We start from the raw sequence: 21,790 nt of genomic DNA, 5'->3' as shown, positions 1-21,790 counted from the left end.
TTTGCCTGACTCTGAGTTTTCTTCCTCCTCTGAAAGCAGGAAGCTAAGCCCCGCCCCCTTGCAGTCACATGACCGTTAACATGACCGTAGGTCCTGTGCCAACTTTCTAATCTTCTACATTCAGGTCCCGTGCACCTTTATTGTCCAGCTGTTCTTGTCCCCAGGGGTCCCTACGGTGCGGGTGAGTCCCTGCTTAGCGGATGCTGTACACCGGCGCTGTCAGGACCCTGACAACAGGGATGGGAGCGTCCTGAGGCTATAAGAAGCCTCTCCCAGAACCAGGCAGAGGCCACAATCATAGCCCCAGATGTGCAGGTAAGCCTGCACTGGGATCACAACCTTTAACCCCAGAAATGCCAGTCATCAGCACTGGTTCCAGACATTAACCCCACATGTGCGAGTCAAACCTGCACTGAGATAATGACAGCATGGAGTAATAAGGCAGGAGACAAGGAAAGTCACTTTATCATTTACTGTAGTTCAGGTGCAGTTCAGAGGAGATTGTTATATGAGCTCATTTTCTGCTCCTCCAGTTGAGAGTTCTCCTTCCGTTCTCCCTCTGGTGGTGACAGGAGGTAGTGAGGTTGGTTTAAGTGGTAATGATCTGCCACCTGATGAGAAGGATAACGATTGGATCTCTGGAGTATCAGACTGGATATAAGACAGCCGATGCCCTATCCTGCTGCTGGTTATTCAGTCTGCTACTCAGGTCTTGGACTTCAGCTCTCTTCCATTCTTCTTAAGTTAAGTTTGTTTTTTGCTAATGTTCACACTTGTTCTTGTTGGTCAATTCAGTTTCTTGTGTGGTCAGCTTGCCCCTGCTGGGGCTATGCTGAACTTCCACTCCTATTTATCTGTATTTGCCAATTTGCCTTTTTGTCCCATTTTAGATTGGCCTCTTTTTGCTCTGTTTCAGAATATTTCAGAGTGCTGATATAGTGGTAGAAGTCTAGTGACTTCAGGGTTAATTTTGCTATTAGACATGTTGGACATTATTTTTGGTAGGATTTTTTGGCAGATTGCAGACAATGGCTTTCCTTTCCTGTCCTTTCTAGTTAGTCAGGCCCCATCGTTTGCTCAGCCTATTTTCCTGCCTGTGTATGTGTTTTCATCTTGCTTCACCGTCAATACATGTGTGGGGGCTGTCTTTTCCTTTGGGGTCTGCTCTGGGGCAGTTAGTTTTCCCTTTTCTTGCTTTAGGTTTATGTAGTCCTCCGGCAGTGACGAGGCATCTAGGAACAACGTAGGAACGCTCCACTGCTACTGTTAGTTGTGTGGTTAAGATAAGGGATCTGCAATCTGCATAGTGACCAACCTCTCTGGTTTTCTGGGACTTAGCTTTTTGTTGTTCCTCCTCGGTGACCCATTCATAACAGAATCATCAGCCACACCGCAGATTCTAGAGTACTCAAAAGCAGGGAAAGATTGTTTAAAGGAAAAGAAAAAAAAGTGTCAGAATTTTTTTTTTTTTGGTATATTTTTTCCTTTTTTTTCTGGGGCCGTAGGAGGATTTTTTTTTTCTAATGGAGATTAAGCAATTGTCTGATCGTGTGGAGCAACTTGCTGCTGAAGTGCAGGGAATTTCCACCTACCTCATTCAGTCACATGCTGCTGAACCTAAGATTCCTACTCCTGATGTGTTTTCTGGGGATCGGTCTAAATTTCTGAATTTTAAGAATAATTGTAAACTATTTCTTGCCTTGAGCCTAATTCATCGGGGAGCTCTGTGCAGCAGGTTAAAATTGTCATCTCCTTGCTGCGCGGCGATCCCCAGGATTGGGCTTTTTCTCTGACACCTGAAAATCCTATTTTGACAAATGTGGATGCATTTTTTCAAGCCTTGGTGTTGTTGTATGATGAACCTAATGCTGTTGATCAAGCTGAGAGAACCCTGTTGGCATTAAACCAGGGTCAGGATCCTGAAGAGTTGTACTGTCAAAAATTTCAAAAGTGGGCGGTCCTTACTACATAGAATGATAGTGCATTGGCGGCTCTCTTTCGGAAAGGTTTGTCAGAGACCGTAAAAGATGTTATGGTGGGATTTCCTGTTCCTTCTGGTCTGGATGGCTCTGTCATTAGCCATTCAAATTGATCGGCGTTTATGTGAACGTAAAACTACACGGGAGGCGCTGCCACCTTTTGAACAAATGTCTGAACCTATGCATTGTGATGGGGTTTTGTCTAGGGCGCAACGTCGGGAGTTTAGAAGGCGTAATAAGCTGTGTTTTTTCTGTGGAGACGCCTCTCATACTATTTCTGTCTGCCCTAAACGAGAGAAACGTTTTGCACACACATTTGCTGTGGACAGTATACAACCTAAGTTCCTTTTGGCAATTACTCTGATCTGCTCCTTGTCCACATTTTCCACTAAGGCTTTTGTAGATTCAGGGGCAGCTCTGAATCTGATGGATTTGGACTTTGCTAAACATTGTGGTTTGTCCATGATGCCTCTGCAGACGCCTATTCCTTTGAGGGGTATTGATGCCACTCCTTTGGCGGAGAATAAACCTCAGTTTTGGACCCAGGTGATAATGCGAGTTGCCCCAGAACACCAAAAAAAATTGTACATTTTTGGTGCTGCATAATTTGCACGATACTATTGTTCTGGGGTTCCCCTGGTTGCAAACTCATAACCCAGTTTTGGATTGGAAATCTGTCTCTGTGGTGAGTTGGGGTTGTCAGGGTGTTCTTAGGGATGCTCCTGTTTTCTCCACCTCTCCTCAGTCTCATGATGTTCCTGATTATCTGGCTGATTTCTCTGATGTATTTAGTGAGAGTAAGGGTATGTGCACACGCTGCGGATTCTGCTGCGTTTCCGCAGCGTTTTTGGCTCTGCAGAAACGCAGCAGATTTTGCTGCGTTGTACAGTACCTTTATTTCCTATGGAAATAAAAAAAAGCTGTGCACATGCTGCGTTTTTTTCCGCGCGGTTTTGCTGCGGTTTACAATCCGCAGCATGTCAATTGTTTGGTGCAGAAACGCTGCGGTTTTACACCTCATCCATTATGAGGTGTAAAACCGCAGGGCAAAACCGCAGAAAAAACGCAGATAATCCGCAGATAATCCGCAGAAAAACCGCAGCACTTTGTCCTGCGGATTTCCTGCGGTTTTCTCTACAAAATCCGCAGAGACTAAAAACTACGTGGGAACATAGCCTAAGTCTGCGTCTTTGCCTCCTCATAGGAGTTATGACTGTGCAATTGACTTGATGCCTGGGTGTAAATTACCCAAGGGACGGCTTTTCAACTTATCTGTACCCGAACATGATACTATGCGATCCTATATTAAGGAGTCGTTGGAGAAGGGTCATATTAGACCATCCTCGTCACCTTTAGGTGCTGGGGTTTTTTTTGTGGCCAAGAAAGATGGTTCATTAAGACCGTGTATTGATTCCCTTAACAAGATGACGGTTAAATATCAGTACCCGTTACCTCTGATGTCTGATTTATTCTCCAGAGTTAAGAGTGTCTGCTGGTTTACTAAGCTTGACCTCAGGGGGGCGTATAACCTTATTCGCATCAAGCACGGGGATGAATGGAAGACGGCGTTTAATACTCCGGAGGGACATTTTGAGTACCTGGTGATGCCTTTTGGGCTCTCTAATGCCCTTTCTGTCTTCCAGTCCTTTATGAATGATATTTCCCGAGACTTTGTGGATAAGTTTTTGATCATCTATCTGGATGATATTTTGATCTTTTCTAGTGATTGGGATTCCCATGTGGAACATGTCCAGACTGTGTTCCGGACTTTGAGGGAGAATTCCCTGTTTGTTAAGGGATTGAAGTGCCTCTTTGGTGTACAGAGGATTTCATTTTTGGAATTTAACTTGTCTCCATCGACTATTGAAATGGACCCGGCCAAGGTACAGGCCATTTATGATTGGGTTCAGCCTACTTCTTTGAAGGCTCTCCAGAAGTTTTTGGGTTTTTCTAATTTCTATTGTAAATTTATAGGTAATTTTTCAAGTATTGTCAAACCACTGACTGATCTGACCAAGAAGGGAGCGGATTTGCTGAATTGGTCTCCTAAGGCTGTCTCAGCATTTCAGGAGCTTAAGCGGAGATTTACTTCAGCTCCAGTGTTACGGCAACCTGATGTCTCACTCCCATTTCAAGTGGAGGTAGACGCTTCTGAGATTGGGGCAGGAGCTGTGTTGTCCCAAAAAGACCCTGTGACTTCTAAGATTAATCCCTGTGCCTTCTTTTCTCGAAAGTTTTCCCCATCTGAACGCAACTATGACGTGGGGAATCGGGAATTGTTGGCCATGAAATGGGCATTTGAGGAGTGGAGACATTGGTTGGAGGGAGCTAGACATCAATTTGTGGTCCTCACCGATCACAAGAATCTGATTTATCTGGAGTCGGCCAAACGCTTGAATCCTAGATAGGCTAGATGGGCCTTGTTTTTCACGCGTTTTAATTTTGTGTTCTCTTTTCTTCCGGGCACTAAGAATGTTAAAGCAGTTGCCCTTTCTAGGAGTTTCTTTGCTGATACTCTTAATGTCACCGAGCCTACTGCTATCCTAGGTGAGGGGGTAGTTCTTTCTGCCATTTCGCCCGATTTGAGACACGCCCTGGAGGAATTTCAGGAGGATAAACCTGAGCGTTGCCCTATGGGAAGATTATATGTTCCTGACCAGTGGAGAAAGAGAGTGATGTCTGAAGTCCATTGCTCCGCATTGGCTGGTCATCCGGGTATTTTTGGTACCAGAGATTTGGTGAGTCGGTCGTTTTGGTGGCCTGTCTTATCTCGTGATGTCAGGAATTTTGTACAGTCCTGTGGGACTTGTTCTCGGTCTAAACCCTGTTCTCATTCTAGTGGGTTGCTGATGCCCCTGCCGGTGCCCAAGAGGCCATGGACCCGTATCTCAATGGATTTTATTTCTGATCTTCCTGTCTCTCAGAGAATGACTGTTATCTGGGTGATTTGTGATAGATTTTCGAAGATGGTCCATCTTGTACCACTCCCAAAGTTGCCATCTTCCGCTGAGTTGGTACCCTTGTTTTTACAACAGGTGGTTCAGTTACACGGGATTCCTGAGAACATTGTGTCCGATAGAGGGGTCCAGTTTGTTTCCATATTCTGGAAAGCATTTTGTTCCAATCTGGGAATTCAGTTATCCTTCTCCTCCGCGTTTCATCCCCAGACCAATGGGCAGACTGAGAGAACAAACCAGACCCTGGAGTCTTATTTAAGATGTTTTATATCTGCTGATCAAGATGACTGGGTCTCATTTTTGCCCTTGGCCGAATTTGCGCTGAACAATAGAACTAGTTCTGCCACTTTGTCACCATTTTTCTGTAATTTTGGGTTTCATCCTCGATTCTCTTCAGGGCAAGTGGAATCTTCGTCCTGCCCAGGTGTGGACACTGTGGTTGTGAGAATGCAGCAGATATGGGACCAAGTGGTGGATAAGTTGTCACTCTCTCAGGAAAAGGCCCAGCGTTTTTCCAACCGGCATAGGACCATTGGTCCCCAGTTTAAAGTGGGTGATATGGTTTGGTTGTCGTCTAAGAATATTCCTATGAAGGTTGCCTTTCCAAAATTTAAGCCCAGATTTATTGGACCTTATAAGATTTTGGAGATTCTTATTCCTGTTTCTTTTCGATTGGCTCTTCCAGTTACGTTCAAAATCCATAGCGTATTCCACAAGTCACTGCTGAAGAGGTTTGTTGTGCCAGTAGTTCCTGTGGCGGCACCTCCAGACCCTGTATTGGTTAAAGGCAATGTGGAATATGAGGTAGAGAAAATATTGGATTCTCGTTTGGTTGGACGGAGACTCCAGTATTTGGTCAAATGGAAGGGTTATGGCCAGGAGGATATTTCTTGGGTCTCTGCCTCGTGACGCCAAAATGGGTCGCCCTCCTAGGGCAGTGGGGTACTCGGCACCGGGCCGGTCTCTCAAAGGAGAATGTCACAGCAGCTGTGACTTGGTCCGTGGCCCTGGGCGCCCATGTAAAAGGGGTTAAGTGATGGAATAAAGTTTATGAGTCATTGATTCGTGACGCCACCTGTGGTGTTCGGCAATGAAGATGTTAAGCCGACGCTGCAGACAGATCCCCTGGGACAGTTGGTGTGGTGCAGCTATGATGTTGTGGCCCTCCACAGGTAGGGCAGTAATCCCAGGGCAGTGAGGATAGGTGCTGAGGAAGAGGGTGTAGTGTCTGGCACAGAGATGTAGCAGTGCTGACGGGGTTGCAGGAAGAAGGCAAGGACACAACAGGGTGCAGTTTCTTTACCTTTACTTTGCTTGGCAAATGCAGTCCAGGGTCGAGATTACAGATGGCACAGGAGCTGGCTAGCCTGTAAGCAACTTAGGAATCTCTCTAGGCAGATGGGTTGTGTAGTCTTTTTCCTAGCGCTTATTTTTAGGTACTTGCAGTACTGTGTTACACTGAAGTTCCACTTGCTTATTCTCTTTAGAACGCCCTTGTATGGCAGACATCAGTAGCCTTCCTTTTCTGGCTCACACGTCGCTGTTGTGCCTCCGAGTCTCATGTGGGAATAGAGCATTTACAGCTTCCTATTCCTCCAGTTTCTGTTGCAGGACCATCAGTGACTGTACAGCCTTGGAGACCGGGCTCCAGATCATGTGCTATAGCTGGGAATGAGCCTGAACTCTCTGCTCAATCTCCCAGCTCTTCTCCTCCACGTCCACACACGTTGCCCTCATCACACGAACTCCCAATTTCCGTTTCCTGGCCCCCAGAGAGTAGCTCTTCCCCCAGTTTTGGTTCAGAGCTCCCTCTGCTGGCCTGGAATGGAAACTGTGTGTGTGTTGTGGTTAACTGCTGGAGAGAGATCCTTTATTGCTTCCAAGCATGACATCTCACTCCCTAGGAGGAAGGCAATGCCACTGTGGCAACCATACTCCTGGGGGCGCCACAAATGACTCATCCAACCTAGCATTCCACTCAATCAGGGGACTTTTGCCTCTGGCCTTTTTGGTTGGCCAACTAGGAGATCTTGAAGAGGGGCTGCCAATTTAGTAAAGTCTTTGATAAAGCGTCTGTAGTACCCCACTAGGCCTAGGAATTGTCAGACCTCTTGGATGTTGGTGGGTACTTGCCAGTCCCTGATGACAGTCACTTTGTCTGGGCCGGGTGCTACTCCTTCTGAACTCATGACATGGCCTAAATACTGCACTTTGGGCTTTAGGAGATGACATTTAGATGGTTTTACCTTTAAGCCGAAGTTGGACAACGCCTCCAAGACCTCTGCCAGGTGTTGCAGAGGTTCCTCATAGGTCCTGGAATATACAATCACATCATCCAAGTACAGTAGCACAGTCTCAAAGTTCATATGGCCCAGGCAACATTGCATTATTCTCTGAAAGATTCCAGGAGTAGAGTTGAGCGAAACGGGTTGAAAAATTTCAAAAGTCGCCGACTTTTGGCAAAGTCGGGTTTCATGAAACGAAACCCGACCCTAGGATGAGGTCGGCCACGAGGTCGGCGACTTACGCACCAAAGTCGCGTTTCAAAAGTTTGTTTTGCGCTCTTTTTCAGCCAATCAGGATCCACGGACACTGTGGGCAACGTGATGACATAGGCACGGGTCATCATCATCTTTCAGAAGGGCATGCAAGTGATTGGCTTGCTTTGGTGGGCGTCACAGGGGGTATAAAAGTGCGTGCACGCCGACCGCCATGTTACTCATGCTGATCTCAGAATAGAGAGAGCTTCTGCTGCTGATTTTGTAGGGAGAGCGTTAGGCAGGGAAGAAGACACCAAAAACTGCTTCTGCTGCTAGCGATTTTGCCTGTACAACACACCAGTCACTGTGTGTGCAGTGCAAGGGGAGGCTATATTGTGGTGTATCGGTGGTGTTGGTTGTTGGGCTGCCTTCTAAGGCTTCCTGACATTCCTGCATTGCTGTTTACCCACTGCTCCGCAAACTGCTTTTTTAAAAGCAATCCCAATTTTTTTTTTTGTCCTGCTGAGAAGAAAAAAAAACTGCTTCTGCTGCTAGCGATTTTGCCTGTACAACACACCAGTCACTGTGCAGTGCAAGGGGAGGCTATATAGTGGTGTATCAGTGGTGTTGGTTGTTGGGCTGCCTTCTAAGGCTTCCTGACATTCCTGCATTGCTGTTTACCCACTGCTCCGCAAACTGCTTTTTTAAAAGCAATCCCAATTTTTTTTTTTGTCCTGCTGAGAGGAAGAAAAAAAAACTGCTTCTGCTGCTAGCGATTTTGCCTGTACAACACACCAGTCACTGTGCAGTGCAAGGGGAGGCTATATAGTGGTGTATCAGTGGTGTTGGTTGTTGGGCTGCCTTCTAAGGCTTCCTGACATTCCTGCATTGCTGTTTACCCACTGCTCTGCAAACTGCTTTTTTAAAAGCAATCCCAATTTTTTTTTTTTGTCCTGCTGAGGTACTGAGCGTGCATTTTTTCACACCATACAGCGGTGTACGCTCCTCACACAGTACCGTATAACGGCTGTTATCACAGCCACAGTGAAGCTATCAGTGTGTCACTCTGTGAGAATAAGTCGAGGACATGTTCCGTTCTTACAGACCTGCACTCTAGGGAGATTCCTATTCTGCCCAATTCTACATACACCTTGTAGTTTGTGACACACTAGCCAATTTCTGCCTGTGACATAGCGCTCAGATATTCAGTGGGCCTCAAACAATCCATAAGTGTCCAGTGTCCACAAGTGTGTGCAGAAATTAAAAATCTCCCTTATCCTCTAGTGACTTTGGTCACAGCTCTGCCATCGAGCCTGTGACAGAGCGCTCAGATATTCAGTGGGCCTCACACAATCCATAAGTGTCCAGTGTCCACAAGTGTGTGCAGAAATTCAAAATCTCCCTTATCCTCTAGTGACTTTGGTCACAGCTCTGCCATCGAGCCTGTGACAGAGCGCTCAGATATTCAGTGGGCCTCACACAATCCATAAGTGTCCAGTGTCCACAAGTGTGTGCACAAATTCAAAATCTCCCTTATCCTCTAGTGACTTTGGTCACAGCTCTGCCATCGAGCCTGTGACAGAGCGCTCAGATATTCAGTGGGCCTCACACAATCCATAAGTGTCCAGTGTCCACACGTGTGTGCAGAAATTAAAAATCTCCCTTATCCTCTATTCACTTTGGTCACAGCTCTGCCATCGAGCCTGTGACAGAGCGCTCAGATATTCAGTGGGCCTCACACAATCCATAAGTGTCCAGTGTCCACAAGTGTGTGCAGAAATTCAAAATCTCCCTTATCCTCTAGTGACTTCGGTCACAGCTCTGCCATCGAGCCGGTGACAGAGCGCTCAGATATTCAGTGGGCCTCACACAATCCATAAGTGTCCAGTGTCCACAAGTGTGTGCAGAAATTCAAAATCTCCCTTATCCTCTAGTGACTTTGGTCACAGCTCTGCCATCGAACCTGTGACAGAGCGCTCAGATATTCAGTGGGCCTCACACAATCCATAAGTGTCCAGTGTCCACAAGTGTGTGCAGAAATTCAAAATCTCCCTTATCCTCTAGTGACTTTGGTCACAGCTCTGCCATCGAGCCTGTGACAGAGCGCTCAGATATTCAGTGGGCCTCACACAATCCATAAGTGTCCAGTGTCCACAAGTGTGTGCAGAAATTCAAAATCTCCCTTATCCTCTAGTGACTTTGGTCACAGCTCTGCCATCGAGCCTGTGACAGAGCGCTCAGATATTCAGTGGGCCTCACACAATCCATAAGTGTCCAGTGTCCACAAGTGTGTGCAGAAATTAAAAATCTCCCTTATCCTCTAGTGACTTTGGTCACAGCTCTGCCATCGAGCCTGTGACAGAGCGCTCAGATATTCAGTGGGCCTCACACAATCCATAAGTGTCCAGTGTCCACAAGTGTGTGCAGAAATTAAAAATCTCCCTTATCCTCTAGTGTCTTTGGTCACAGCTCTGCCATCGAGCCTGTGACAGAGCGCTCAGATATTCAGTGGGCCTCACACAATCCATAAGTGTCCAGTGTCCACAAGTGTGTGCAGAAATTAAAAATCTCCCTTATCCTCTAGTGACTTTGGTCACAGCTCTGCCATCGAGCCTGTGACAGAGCGCTCAGATATTCAGTGGGCCTCACACAATCCATAAGTGTCCAGTGTCCACAAGTGTGTGCACAAATTAAAAATCTCCCTTATCCTCTAGTGACTTTGGTCACAGCTCTGCCATCGAGCCTGTGACAGAGCGCTCAGATATTCAGTGGGCCTCACACAAACCATAAGTGTCCAGTGTCCACAAGTGTGTGCAGAAATTAAAAATCTCCCTTATCCTCTAGTGACTTTGGTCACAGCTCTGCCATCGAGCCTGTGACAGAGTGCTCAGATATTCAGTGGGCCTCACACAATCCATAAGTGTCCAGTGTCCACAAGTGTGTGCAGAAATTCAAAATCTCCCTTATCCTCTAGTGACTTTGGTCACAGCTCTGCCATCGAGCCTGTGACAGAGTGCTCAGATATTCAGTGGGCCTCACACAATCCATAAGTGTCCAGTGTCCACAAGTGTGTGCAGAAATTCAAAATCTCCCTTATCCTCTAGTGACTTTGGTCACAGCTCTGCCATCGAGCCTGTGACAGAGCGCTCAGATATTCAGTGGGCCTCACACAATCCATAAGTGTCCAGTGTCCACAAGTGTGTGCAGAAATTCAAAATCTCCCTTATCCTCTAGTGACTTTGGTCACAGCTCTGCCATCGAGCCTGTGACAGAGCGCTCAGATATTTAGTGGGCCTCACACAATCCATAAGTGTCCAGTGTCCACAAGTGTGTGCAGAAATTAAAAATCTCCCTTATCCTCTAGTGACTTTGGTCACAGCTCTGCCATCGAGCCTGTGACAGAGCGCTCAGATATTCAGTGGGCCTCACACAATCCATAAGTGTCCAGTGTCCACAAGTGTGTGCAGAAATTAAAAATCTCCCTTATCCTCTAGTGTCTTTGGTCACAGCTCTGCCATCGAGCCTGTGACAGAGCGCTCAGATATTCAGTGGGCCTCACACAATCCATAAGTGTCCAGTGTCCACAAGTGTGTGCAGAAATTAAAAATCTCCCTTATCCTCTAGTGACTTTGGTCACAGCTCTGCCATCGAGCCTGTGACAGAGCGCTCAGATATTCAGTGGGCCTCACACAATCCATAAGTGTCCAGTGTCCACAAATGTGTGCAGAAATTCAAAATCTCCCTTATCCTCTAGTGACTTTGGTCACAGCTCTGCCATCGAGCCTGTGACAGAGCGCTCAGATATTCAGTGGGCCTCACACAAACCATAAGTGTCCAGTGTCCACAAGTGTGTGCAGAAATTAAAAATCTCCCTTATCCTCTAGTGACTTTGGTCACAGCTCTGCCATCGAGCCTGTGACAGAGTGCTCAGATTTTCAGTGGGCCTCACACAATCCATAAGTGTCCAGTGTCCACAAGTGTGTGCAGAAATTCAAAATCTCCCTTATCCTCTAGTGACTTTGGTCACAGCTCTGCCATCGAGCCTGTGACAGAACGCTCAGATATTCAGTGGGCCTCACACAATCCAAAAGTGTCCAGTGTCCACAAGTGTCTGCAGAAATTCAAAATCTCCCCTGTCCTATAGACACCTTGTACCTTGTTTTACATTACTATATAGTTTGTTGGATTTTGTCTACATTTCTACCAAAAATGAGGAAGGCTGGTGGAAGAGGCCGTGGAATTGGGCGGGGGTTGGCAGCTGGTAATGATGGTGTTGGTGGTGGATCTGATGGTAGTGGCAAGAGCAAAATAGGACCGAATGCAGGAGGTGTTGAGCCTGCGTCATCGTCTGGCTACATAAGGCCTCGAACGCTTAGTTTTCTAGGAGTTGGCAAACCGCTTTTAAAGCCAGAGCATCAGGAAAAAGTTTTGTCTTACATTGCTGACTCAGCCTCCAGCTCTATCGCCTCCTCTTCTTCAGTTGTAAAAAGTAAAAGCACTGAGTCGTCATTGGAGGCTCATGTTCATGAACCACACCTTTCCTTGTGTCCTTCACCCCAACCAAGATTGAAGGATGACGCAGGCCATACTACTGATTACTCCTTGGAGCTGTTTTCACATACCATGCCTGGATTATCAAGTGAAATGGTGAATTACCCAGGCCAAGATGAATCTGACATGGAGTGCACTGATGCACAGCCGCTGATGGATGATTCTGCTGGTACATTCACTCAGAGCACTACATTGTCCTCGCAGTGTACAGAGCCAGATTCTGACCCTGATGAGACTCAGGTGCCCCTTCCCGCACCACTATACCACCATACACGGTGACACAGAGGAAGGTGCACATGACATAGAAGAGGAGGTGATGGATGACCCAGTTGTTGACCCAGATTGGCATCCATTGGGGGAAGAGGGTGCTGCTTCCAATAGCTCAGATGAGGAGCATCCACAGCAGACATCGACATCGCAACAGCTGTTATCTGGCAGGCCCGGAGCACTCCAAAGACAGGTTCCAAACATCAAAATAGTTGCTGGACAGCTTGTCCAGAGGGTCAAAAGATCACAGCGTGCTAGGCCGCAAAATGTCTGCCAAAGTAGGAAGAGTGCAGTGTGGCACTTTTTTGAACAAAATCCTCATGATCAGGCCAAGGTTATCTGTAAGAAGTGCGCAAAGACCTTTAGCCGAGGGAAAAATCTGAAAAATTTGAATACCAGTTGCATGCTTAGACATTTAACCACCATGCACTTGCAAGCGTGGACACAACACCAAACCTAATGTGCAACTGATCACAACGAAGGTAGTCAGCAATGCTACATTGTTTCCCCCACTGTAAGCCCACCGGTTAGCACAGCAGCAAATGTTGAGGTGTCGTTGCAAGGCCACAGCAGTCAGGGAATCCCACTGTTATATCAACGAAAGACTGATTCTAGGCCATCAGAAAGAACACCAACTCCATCACCATCATCAACCCTCTCTCAGTCCGCCCTGTCCACCGCTACTTCCACCATATGCAGCTCTCAAGTCCAGCTCACCCTCCCAGACACTATGAGTAGGTCAACAAAAAAGTACTCAGTCTCTCATCCGCGTACACTGGGTTTGAACGCCCACATTGCCAAACTAATCTCGTTTGAGATGATGCCCTTTCGGTTGGTGGAAAGCGCAGCTTTCCGCGAACTCATGGCCTATGCAGTACCACGCTATGACCTACCCAGTCACCACTTCTTCTCTCGCAAAGCCATCCCAGCCCTCCACCATCATGTGAAAGACCGCATTGTCCATGCACTCAAGCAGTCAGTGAGCGGAAAGGTGCACCTCACAACTGATGCAAGTCGGCATGGCCAGGGCCGTTACGTGTCCATCACTGCGCACTGGGTTAATGTGGTGGATGCAGGGTCCACAGGGGACAGCGGTGGTGGGACAGTGCTGCCTAGCCCACGATATAGGAAACAGTTGGCTGTAGGCGTTCGACCCTCCTCCTCCAGAAGTGAAAGCTCGTCCACAGAGCGCAGTTGTACGAGCACTCCATCTGCAGCTGCCACTGTTGCACACGATGTGTCCCCCTATTGAGCAGCTAGTGGAAAGCGTCAGCAGGCTGTGTTGCAGATGATGTGTTTGGGCGACAGACACACCGCCGAGGTGCTGGCCGAGTACTTGAAGCGACAAACTGAGTCATGGCTGGGCAGTGTACATCTTGAGGCAGGCAAGGTAGTTAGTGATAACGGCCGTAATTTTGTGGCAGCCATAGCCCTTTCAAAACTCAGCCACATACCTTGCTTGGCTCACATCTTGAACCTGGTGGTGCAGTGCTTCCTCAAAAATTATCCGGAGTTAACAGCCCTGCTCCAGAAAGTGCAAAGACTGTGCGCGCACATCCGCCGGTCGCCTGTACACTCCGTTCGTATGCAGAAGCTGCAGCGATTGCTCCACCTTCCCAACCACCGCCTCATTATCGACATTGCAACAAGGTGGAACTCCACCCTGCACATGGTGGAGCGGCTGTGCGAGCAGAGGCAGGCCATAATGCATTTGTGGGAGGATACACGGCCAGGCACTTTGAGAGCAGACATGGAGTTGACAGGTGTGCAGTGGTCGAAGCAGAAAGACCTCTGTAAAGTCCTTCAGTGTTTTGAGGAATGCACACGGCTGGTAAGCGCAGACGACGCCATCCTAAGCATGAGCATCCCACTTATGCGTCTGCTCATGCAAACTTTGACGCACCTTAAGGAGCAGGCTTCTGCAGCCAATGTTGATGAGGAGGAAGAGGAGGAGGGAATCCTTGATGACATTCAGCCATTGTCTGCTCAGGGACCTCTCCTGGACGAGGTGGAGGAAGAAGAGGAGGAGGAGGAGGATGATGGGGATGATTACTTAGGGGAGGAGGATGCATCTCGTGGGGCAAGTGAAAATGTTGGCGTGCCAAGGTCTGGTACAGGGTTTGTGCGTGACTGGAGGGATGTGGATTTTACAGAAAGTGCTCCTCCACCCAGCACTCGCAGTGCATCATTGACACCGGGAACATTGGCCCACATGTCAGATTATGCCTTGCAGATCCTAAAAAGGGACCCCCGCATTGCCAAAACGATGAACGATGACGACTACTGGTTGGCCAGCATCCTGGATCCACGCTATAAAGGCAAATTACAAAACATCATGCCACAGGACAACCTTGACCTAATATTGGCTAATAAACAAGCAACTCTGGTAAATCGGTTGCTTGAGGCATTCCCAGCACACAGCAGCGGTGATGGTTCTCACACGAGCCGTACGGGCCGGGGGCAGCTTGGCAGTGGTGTTCGTGGTGCACACAGCAGAAGTGGTGTTGGAGACAGGGGTTTCATGACAATGTTGTGGACTGATTTTTCAAGTACCGCTCACACAACTGGTAATACTGCATCGATGGAAAGTGACAGGAGACAGCAGTTGTCAACTATTGTTACAAACTACTTTTCCTCCCATATCGATGTTCTACCACACAGGTCATTCCCCTTTGACTATTGGGCCGCTAAACTGGACACCTGGCCTGAATTGGCATAATATGCCTTACAGGAGCTCGCTTGCCCAGCTGCAAGTGTGCTATCAGAAAGAGTCTTCAGTGCAGCTGGATCAATCCTGAGAGAAAAAAGGACCCGTCTGTCAACCCAAAATGTGGATGATCTAACCTTCATTAAAATGAACCACGCATGGGTTTCCAAGGATTTTGTCCCACCTTCCCCTGATGACACATAGGGTGACAGAAAAATGGCTTGCTTTGGTCCACCTCTTCCTGGGACTTGACCTATTTCACCTTTTGCATCAGCTGAATGTCCAACATCAACATATGCCACTTTTTAAAACTCCCTAACTGTGCTGCCCCCCCCCATGGCCGGGGTCACCACCTAGCGCAGGACACCGTGCGAGTGCCATTGCCCTGGACAGGTGGATAGGCCGACTCTTGGGCGCGGGCACTGGCACAGGGACCCTCATAGTGCAATCAAGTGTCTCTGACGGTGGTGGTGCACACCCGCCGTCAGACACACCACCATACTATGAGGGGCCGACGCCCACAAGTGGGCCCCCCTTGCTTGGGCAGGGCCCCAGCATTTGCAATCTACCTCTCCCTGCTCCTCCGCTGTGTAGTCTGGGCCGTCAAATCCATACTGTGCCTGACACCGTCTGAGCCTGCCTCCTGATGTATAGACATATATTTTGAATGTGTACGCTATCCATACATGTTATCCGGGGATACGGTACTCTTTCTAACCTTTGTGCAATCACGTGCAATCCATACTGGGCCTAGCACCGTCTGTGCCTGCCTCCTGATGTATATAGACATATATTTTGAATGTGTACGCTATCCATACATGTTATCCGGGGATACGGTACCCTTTCTAACCTTTGTGCAATCACGTGCAATCCATACTGGGCCTAGCACCATCTGAGCCTGCCTCCTGATGTATAGACATATATTTTGAATATGTACGCTATCCATACATGTTATACGGGGATACGGTACCCTTTCTAACCTTTGTGCAATCACGTGCAATCCATACTATGCCTAACACCGTCTGAGCCTGCCTCCTGATGTATAGACATATATTTTGAATGTGTACGCTATCCATACATGTTATCCGGGGATACGGTACCCTTTCTAACCTTTGTGCAATCACGTGCAATCCATACTGGGCCTAGCACCGTCTGTGCCTGCCTCCTGATGTATAGACATATATTTTGAATGTGTACGCTATCCATACATGTTATCCGGGGATACTGTACCCTTTCTAAACTTTGTGCAATCACGTGCAATCCATACTGGGCCTAGCACCGTCTGTGCCTGCCTCCTGATGTATAGACATATATTTTGAATATGTACGCTATCCATACATGTTATCCGGGGATACGGTACCCTTTCTCACCTTTGTGCAATCACGTGTAATCCATACTGGGCGTGAAAACGGCTGGCGAGCTGTTAAGCAAGCTACAGCACCTGTGGTTTGCACACATAAGTTTTTCATTTTTTCAGGAATGACGGTTAGGCCTAATTCCGGAACTGCAGTTGACCTGCACTTACTGGGAAATCATCGTTCGCGGGTAATAATTGTAATCACAGATCCCCATCACTAACGTTGTTCAGCGGGTTATCTGCACCTGTAAGCGACAAACGCTGGCCTTTTCAGTGTAGCGCACATGCAGCCACGGACATGTAAGGGCATGACACACCAGTTATTGGCCAATCTCATGTGCCATGTGTCCCTCTAGTAAGCCGGACTCAGACCACGGGGCATGACGGAGTCTCGTTCGTTAACGGAATTAAGCTTGCAATGTGTGCATCTGTTCTGTAGCTGGCATGGTTGAGGTTGCCCGTGTTGAGTCAAATTACGCCGTAGGCTCCACTCCTGGTGGTGCCCTTCTGGACATTCCTTTAAGGTTCAGCTTTGCAACCATATTGCCCACGTAAAACAAACACTTTGCCTTCATGAACGCTGTTTGGAGGGTCATGACTCGTGGGAATAACGCCGCCCAATCAGTTAACCTGCTAGAGAGATCCTTCGTTGCTCCCAAGCATGACATCACACTCCCTAGGAGGAAGGTAATGCCACTGTGGCGACCGTACTCCTGGGGGCGACACAAGTGCACTGATGCCCAGCCACTGCTCGATGAATCTGCTGGTACATTGACCCAGACCACTGCATTCCCCTCGCACGCTACCCGGCCTGAATCTGACCCTGATGAAACTCAGGTTACCCTTCCCATATACAGTTCCATCTTACACGGTGACAAAGAGGAAGCTGCAGATGAAAGTGCAGGTTCGGCCCACCCGCCATCAGACACACCACCGTACTATCAGGGGCCCTGTGCCAGTGCCGTCGCCAACGAGTGGGCCCCCCTGCTTGCTCAGGATCACAGCACTTGCAAGGTTGAAATACTGTGCAGTGAGATGGAAGATGGGGACGACGAGGAGTCCAGACTAGTACAGGGATTCCCTAGCGAGGAGACTTATTTCATTGTTTTCAATGTTGGGACAGCAATTTTTGGGGAGCACTATACTCTGGAGAATGATAGATGGGGCCCACCATACACTGGAACATTCCAAAGGTGGACATCAGACACTGGAGCAGCATTTACAGGGCCCATTATACACTAGAGCATTAGAAATGGGGCCCATTATGTTTGGAGCATTATTTGGGCCCATAAGACAGTGGAGCTTCATCCATGGGGACCAACATATACTGTAGCATTATGTGGAGCTCATCATATACTGTTTCAAACATTATATGGGACCAATGATTCTGTATGGAGAAATAGATGGGCCTCGTCATGAGATGTAAAAAGTGAAGTATTTGTCATTGTACTATACCGCTATTTCTCTGCCGTATCGGAGCATCATGAGTTGTGGTATGTGTTAAAGGGGCGCTCTTTCGCCCAGGGCACATGAAAATCTGGAGCCAGCCCTACCCCCCAACAACTTTAGCCAAATAACCCCCATTTTTCAGTGCGTAACTAGTATTATGAAGTAAATTAAGGTTGACAAGCTTAAGTAATAAGAATTGATGCTTTTGGCATTCAAATGGGCACTGTAGGTATGTTTCCTGTCCTCCTCTCACTGCCGACTTTTATTCCCCATTGACTTACATTGGGTTTCGTGTTTCGGGACGACCCCGACTTTTTCCTATAATCGGCCGATCTTGCTCGACCCGACTTTTGGAAAAGTCGGGTTTCACGAAACGAAACTCGACCCTAAAAAACCAAAAGTCGCTCAACTCTACTCAAAGGAATAGGCGTCCACAGAGGTATCATGGGAAAATCACAACGTTTAGCAAAATCCAAATCAATCAGATTCAAAGCCGCTCCAGAATCCACAAAAGCCTTGGCGGAAAATGTGGATAAGGAGCAGATCAGAGTAATTGCCAAAAGAAACTTAGGTTGTACGCCACCCACAGCAAATGTGTGTGCAAAACGTTTCTCTCGTTTAAGGCAGACAGAAATAATATGAGAGGCATCTCCACAGAAAAAACACAGCTTATTACGCCTTCTATACTCCTGAGGTTGCACCCTAGACAAAACTCTATCACATTGCATAGGTTCAGACATTTGTTCAAAAGGTGGCAACGCCTCTTGTGTAGTTTTACGTTCACGTAAACGCCGATCAACTTGAATGGCTAATGACATAGAATTGTCAAGACCAGAGGGAACAGGAAATCCCACCATAATATCTTTTACAGTTTCTGATAAACCCTTGCGAAAGAGAGCTGCCAAGGCACCATCATTCCATGTAGTAAGGACCGCTCACTTTCGGAATTTTTGACAGTATAACTCTGCAGAATCCTGACCCTGGTTCAATGCCAATAGGGCTTTCTCAGCTTGATCAATAGCATTAGGTTCATCATACAGCAACCCCAAGGCCTGAAAAAATGCATCCACATTAGTCAGAATAGGATTTTCAGGTGTCAAAGAAAACGCCCAATCCTGGGGATCGCCATGCAGCAAGGAGATGACAATTTTAAACTGCTGCGCAGAGCTCCCCGATGAGTTAGGCTTCAAGGCAAGAAATAATTTACAATTATTCTTAAAATTCAAAAATTTAAACCGATCCCCAGAAAACACATCAGGAGTAGGTATTTTGGGTTCAACAGCATGTGATTGAGCGAGATAGGCGGAAATTCCCCACACTTCAGCAGCAAGCTGCTCCACACGGTCAGACAATTGCTTAATCTCCATTAAGGAAAAAATCCTCTTACAGCCCCTGAGAAAAAGATGCATATAAAAAAAAAAAAATTCTGACACTTTTTTTTTTCCTGCTTTTGAGCACCCTAGAATCTGCGGTATGGCTGGTGATTCTGTTATGAATGAGTCACCGAGGAGGAAAAATAAAAACAAGCTAAGCCACAGAAAACCAGAGAGGTTGGTAACTAAGCGGATTGCAGACCCCTTATCCTATCCACACAACTATCAGTAGCCATGGAGCATACCTACGATGATCCTAGACGCCTCATCACGGGTGGAGAACTAAATAAACCTAAAGCAAGAAAAGGGGAAATCTAAACTGCCCCAGAGCAGACCCCAAAGCAAAAGACAGCCCCCAAACATGTATTGTCAGTGAGAAAAGATGAAAACACAAACACAGATAGAAAAATAGGCTGAGCAAATGATGGGGCCCTGTTATGAATGGGTCACCGAGGAGAAAAAAGCAAAACAAGCTAAGTCACAGAAAACCAGAGAGGTTGGTAACTATGCAGATTGCAGATCCCTGATCCTAACCACACAACTAGCAGCAGCCGTGGAGCGTACCTACGATGTTCCTAGATGCTTCGTCACAGCCAGATGACTAAATAAGCCTGAAGCATGAAAAGGGGAAAACTAACTGCCCCAGAGCAGACCCCAAAGGAAAGACAGCCCCCAAACATGGTGAAACAAGATGAAAGCACAAACACAGGCAGGAAAATAGGCTGAGCAAACGATGGGGCTCAAACTAACTAGAAAGGAAAGGAAAGGAAAGACACTGTCTGCAATCTGCAAAAAACCCTACAAAAATAATGTCCAACACTTCTGATAGCAAAATTAACCCTGAAGTCACTAGACTTCTCCCAATATATCAGCACTCTGAAATAATCTGAGACAGAGCAAAAAGAGGCCAATCTAGTAAGGGACAAAAAGCAAATTGGCAATTACAGATAAATAAGAGTGGAAATTCGGCGCAGCCCCAGCCAGGGCTGGCTGACCACACAAAAAACTGAATAGACCAACAAAATCAAGTGTGAACATTAGCAGAAAAACTTAGCTTTAGATGACTGGAACAGAGCTGAAAACCAAGGCCTGACAAGCCAGAAGGAATCACCAGCACCAGAATAGGGCATCGGCTGTCTTAAATCCAGTCTGAGATTCCTGAGGTCCAATTGTCATCCTCATTATCAGGTGGCAGATCTCTACTGATTAAATCAGCCTCACTACCTCCTGTTACCCACCAGAGGGAGTCTGGAAGGAGAACTCACAACTGGTGGACCAGAGAATGAACTCACAACAGGCCCACACTAACTAGAAAGGACAGGAAAGGAAAGATGCTGTCTGCAATCATGCACAAAACCCTGACAAAAAACATCCAACACTTTCTGATAACAAAAAACCCTGAAGTCACTAGACTTCAATTCCCTATATCAGCACTCTGGTATATTCTGAAGACAGAGCAAAAAGAGACCAATCTGATCAGGGACAAAAAGCAAACTGGCCTAAACAGGGACATAAGAATGGAAATTCAGCACAGCCCCAGCAGGGACTGGCTGACCACAAAAACTGAGTAAACAAGACCAAATCTCATGTAAAAAAATAGCAGAGCACACTTAGCTTGTGAAGGCAGGAACAGAACTGGAAACCAGAACCCCAGGGCAGGAAAAAATCACCAGCACAAAATTCGGGAGTCGGCTGTCTTAAATCCAGTCAGAGACTCCTGATGTCCACTCACAGTCCTCCTCCTGAGGTGGCAGGTCTCTGCCATTTAGATCAGCTTCATTACCTACTGTTACCACTAGAGGGAGCCTGGATGGGGAACTCACGACTCCTCTGTCAACACATCCAGCTCCACCACCCTCACTAGAAGCGAGAGGTAAACCAGAAAATGAGTTCACAACAGACAGGTCTAGAAGGAGGAGTATAGAGTATTGTCTGTTCGCTTTGGCTGTAAGTAGGTCATTAGTAATTTTGGTCAGGGCTGTCTCAGTGGAGTGATGAGGGCGGAAACCAGATTGTAGATTGTCAAAGAGTAGGTTAGATGAGAGATGGGAGGGAAGTTCGGCGTGGACGTGCTGCTCCAGCAGTTTGGAAGCGAATGGGAGCAGCGATATTGGGCGATAGCTGGAAATAGTGGTTGAGTCGAGGGTTGGCTTTTTGAGGATAGGCGTGATTGTAGTATGTTTGAAAGCAGAAGGGAAGGTACTGGAAGTTAGTGATAGGTTGAAGAGGTGGGTTAGAGATGGGATAAGAGTGGTGGTGAGGTTGGGGAGGAGGTGGGATGGGAAGGGGTCAAGTGCGTATAATGTCTTTGCGTATATAATTTGTTTTATATTTTTGCTTTCTAATAAGGTTTTTCTTCAAACATAAATACTTAGATTTAAAAAAAATCACCACAAGGCATTGAGTTATTATTGCCTGTAGCAACCTTTTGTTTTCTTGAGTTCCATCACTAGACACAAAACTTCTTCTTGAATCCGATCTTCTATTGTCCTTTTTCCCATACCGAAATCCAGCATTGTAGAAAGAGAAAATCTGCGAAACTCCCTCCACCTCCCCATGTTGAAAGATGACAACATCCAGTATGATTTTATTTTACAGGTCAATATTTACGCAAGGAAATAACATAGCAAACTACATCAAGCTATTATGAAAATTTGATTTAAGTCTCAA

At 47.0% G+C, this 21,790-nt stretch overlaps 1 protein-coding gene across 8 annotated transcripts in view; it reads right to left on the bottom strand.

Annotated features, from left to right (window-relative positions):
* LOC141052002 (cytochrome P450 2B11-like) overlaps positions 1-21,790 on the bottom strand; it is a 133,923-nt gene that overhangs the window by 76,000 nt on the left and 36,133 nt on the right. The gene's annotated exons all lie outside the window — the stretch shown is intronic.

The sequence above is a fragment of the Dendrobates tinctorius genome, unplaced genomic scaffold, assembly GCF_039654945.1.
Source record: "Dendrobates tinctorius isolate UK_male_01 unplaced genomic scaffold, ASM3965494v1 ptg000158l, whole genome shotgun sequence".
Classification (NCBI taxonomy): Eukaryota; Metazoa; Chordata; class Amphibia; order Anura; family Dendrobatidae; genus Dendrobates; species Dendrobates tinctorius.
The sequence above is the reverse complement of the archived record's forward strand: the minus strand, read 5'-3'. Positions and strand labels throughout refer to the sequence as shown.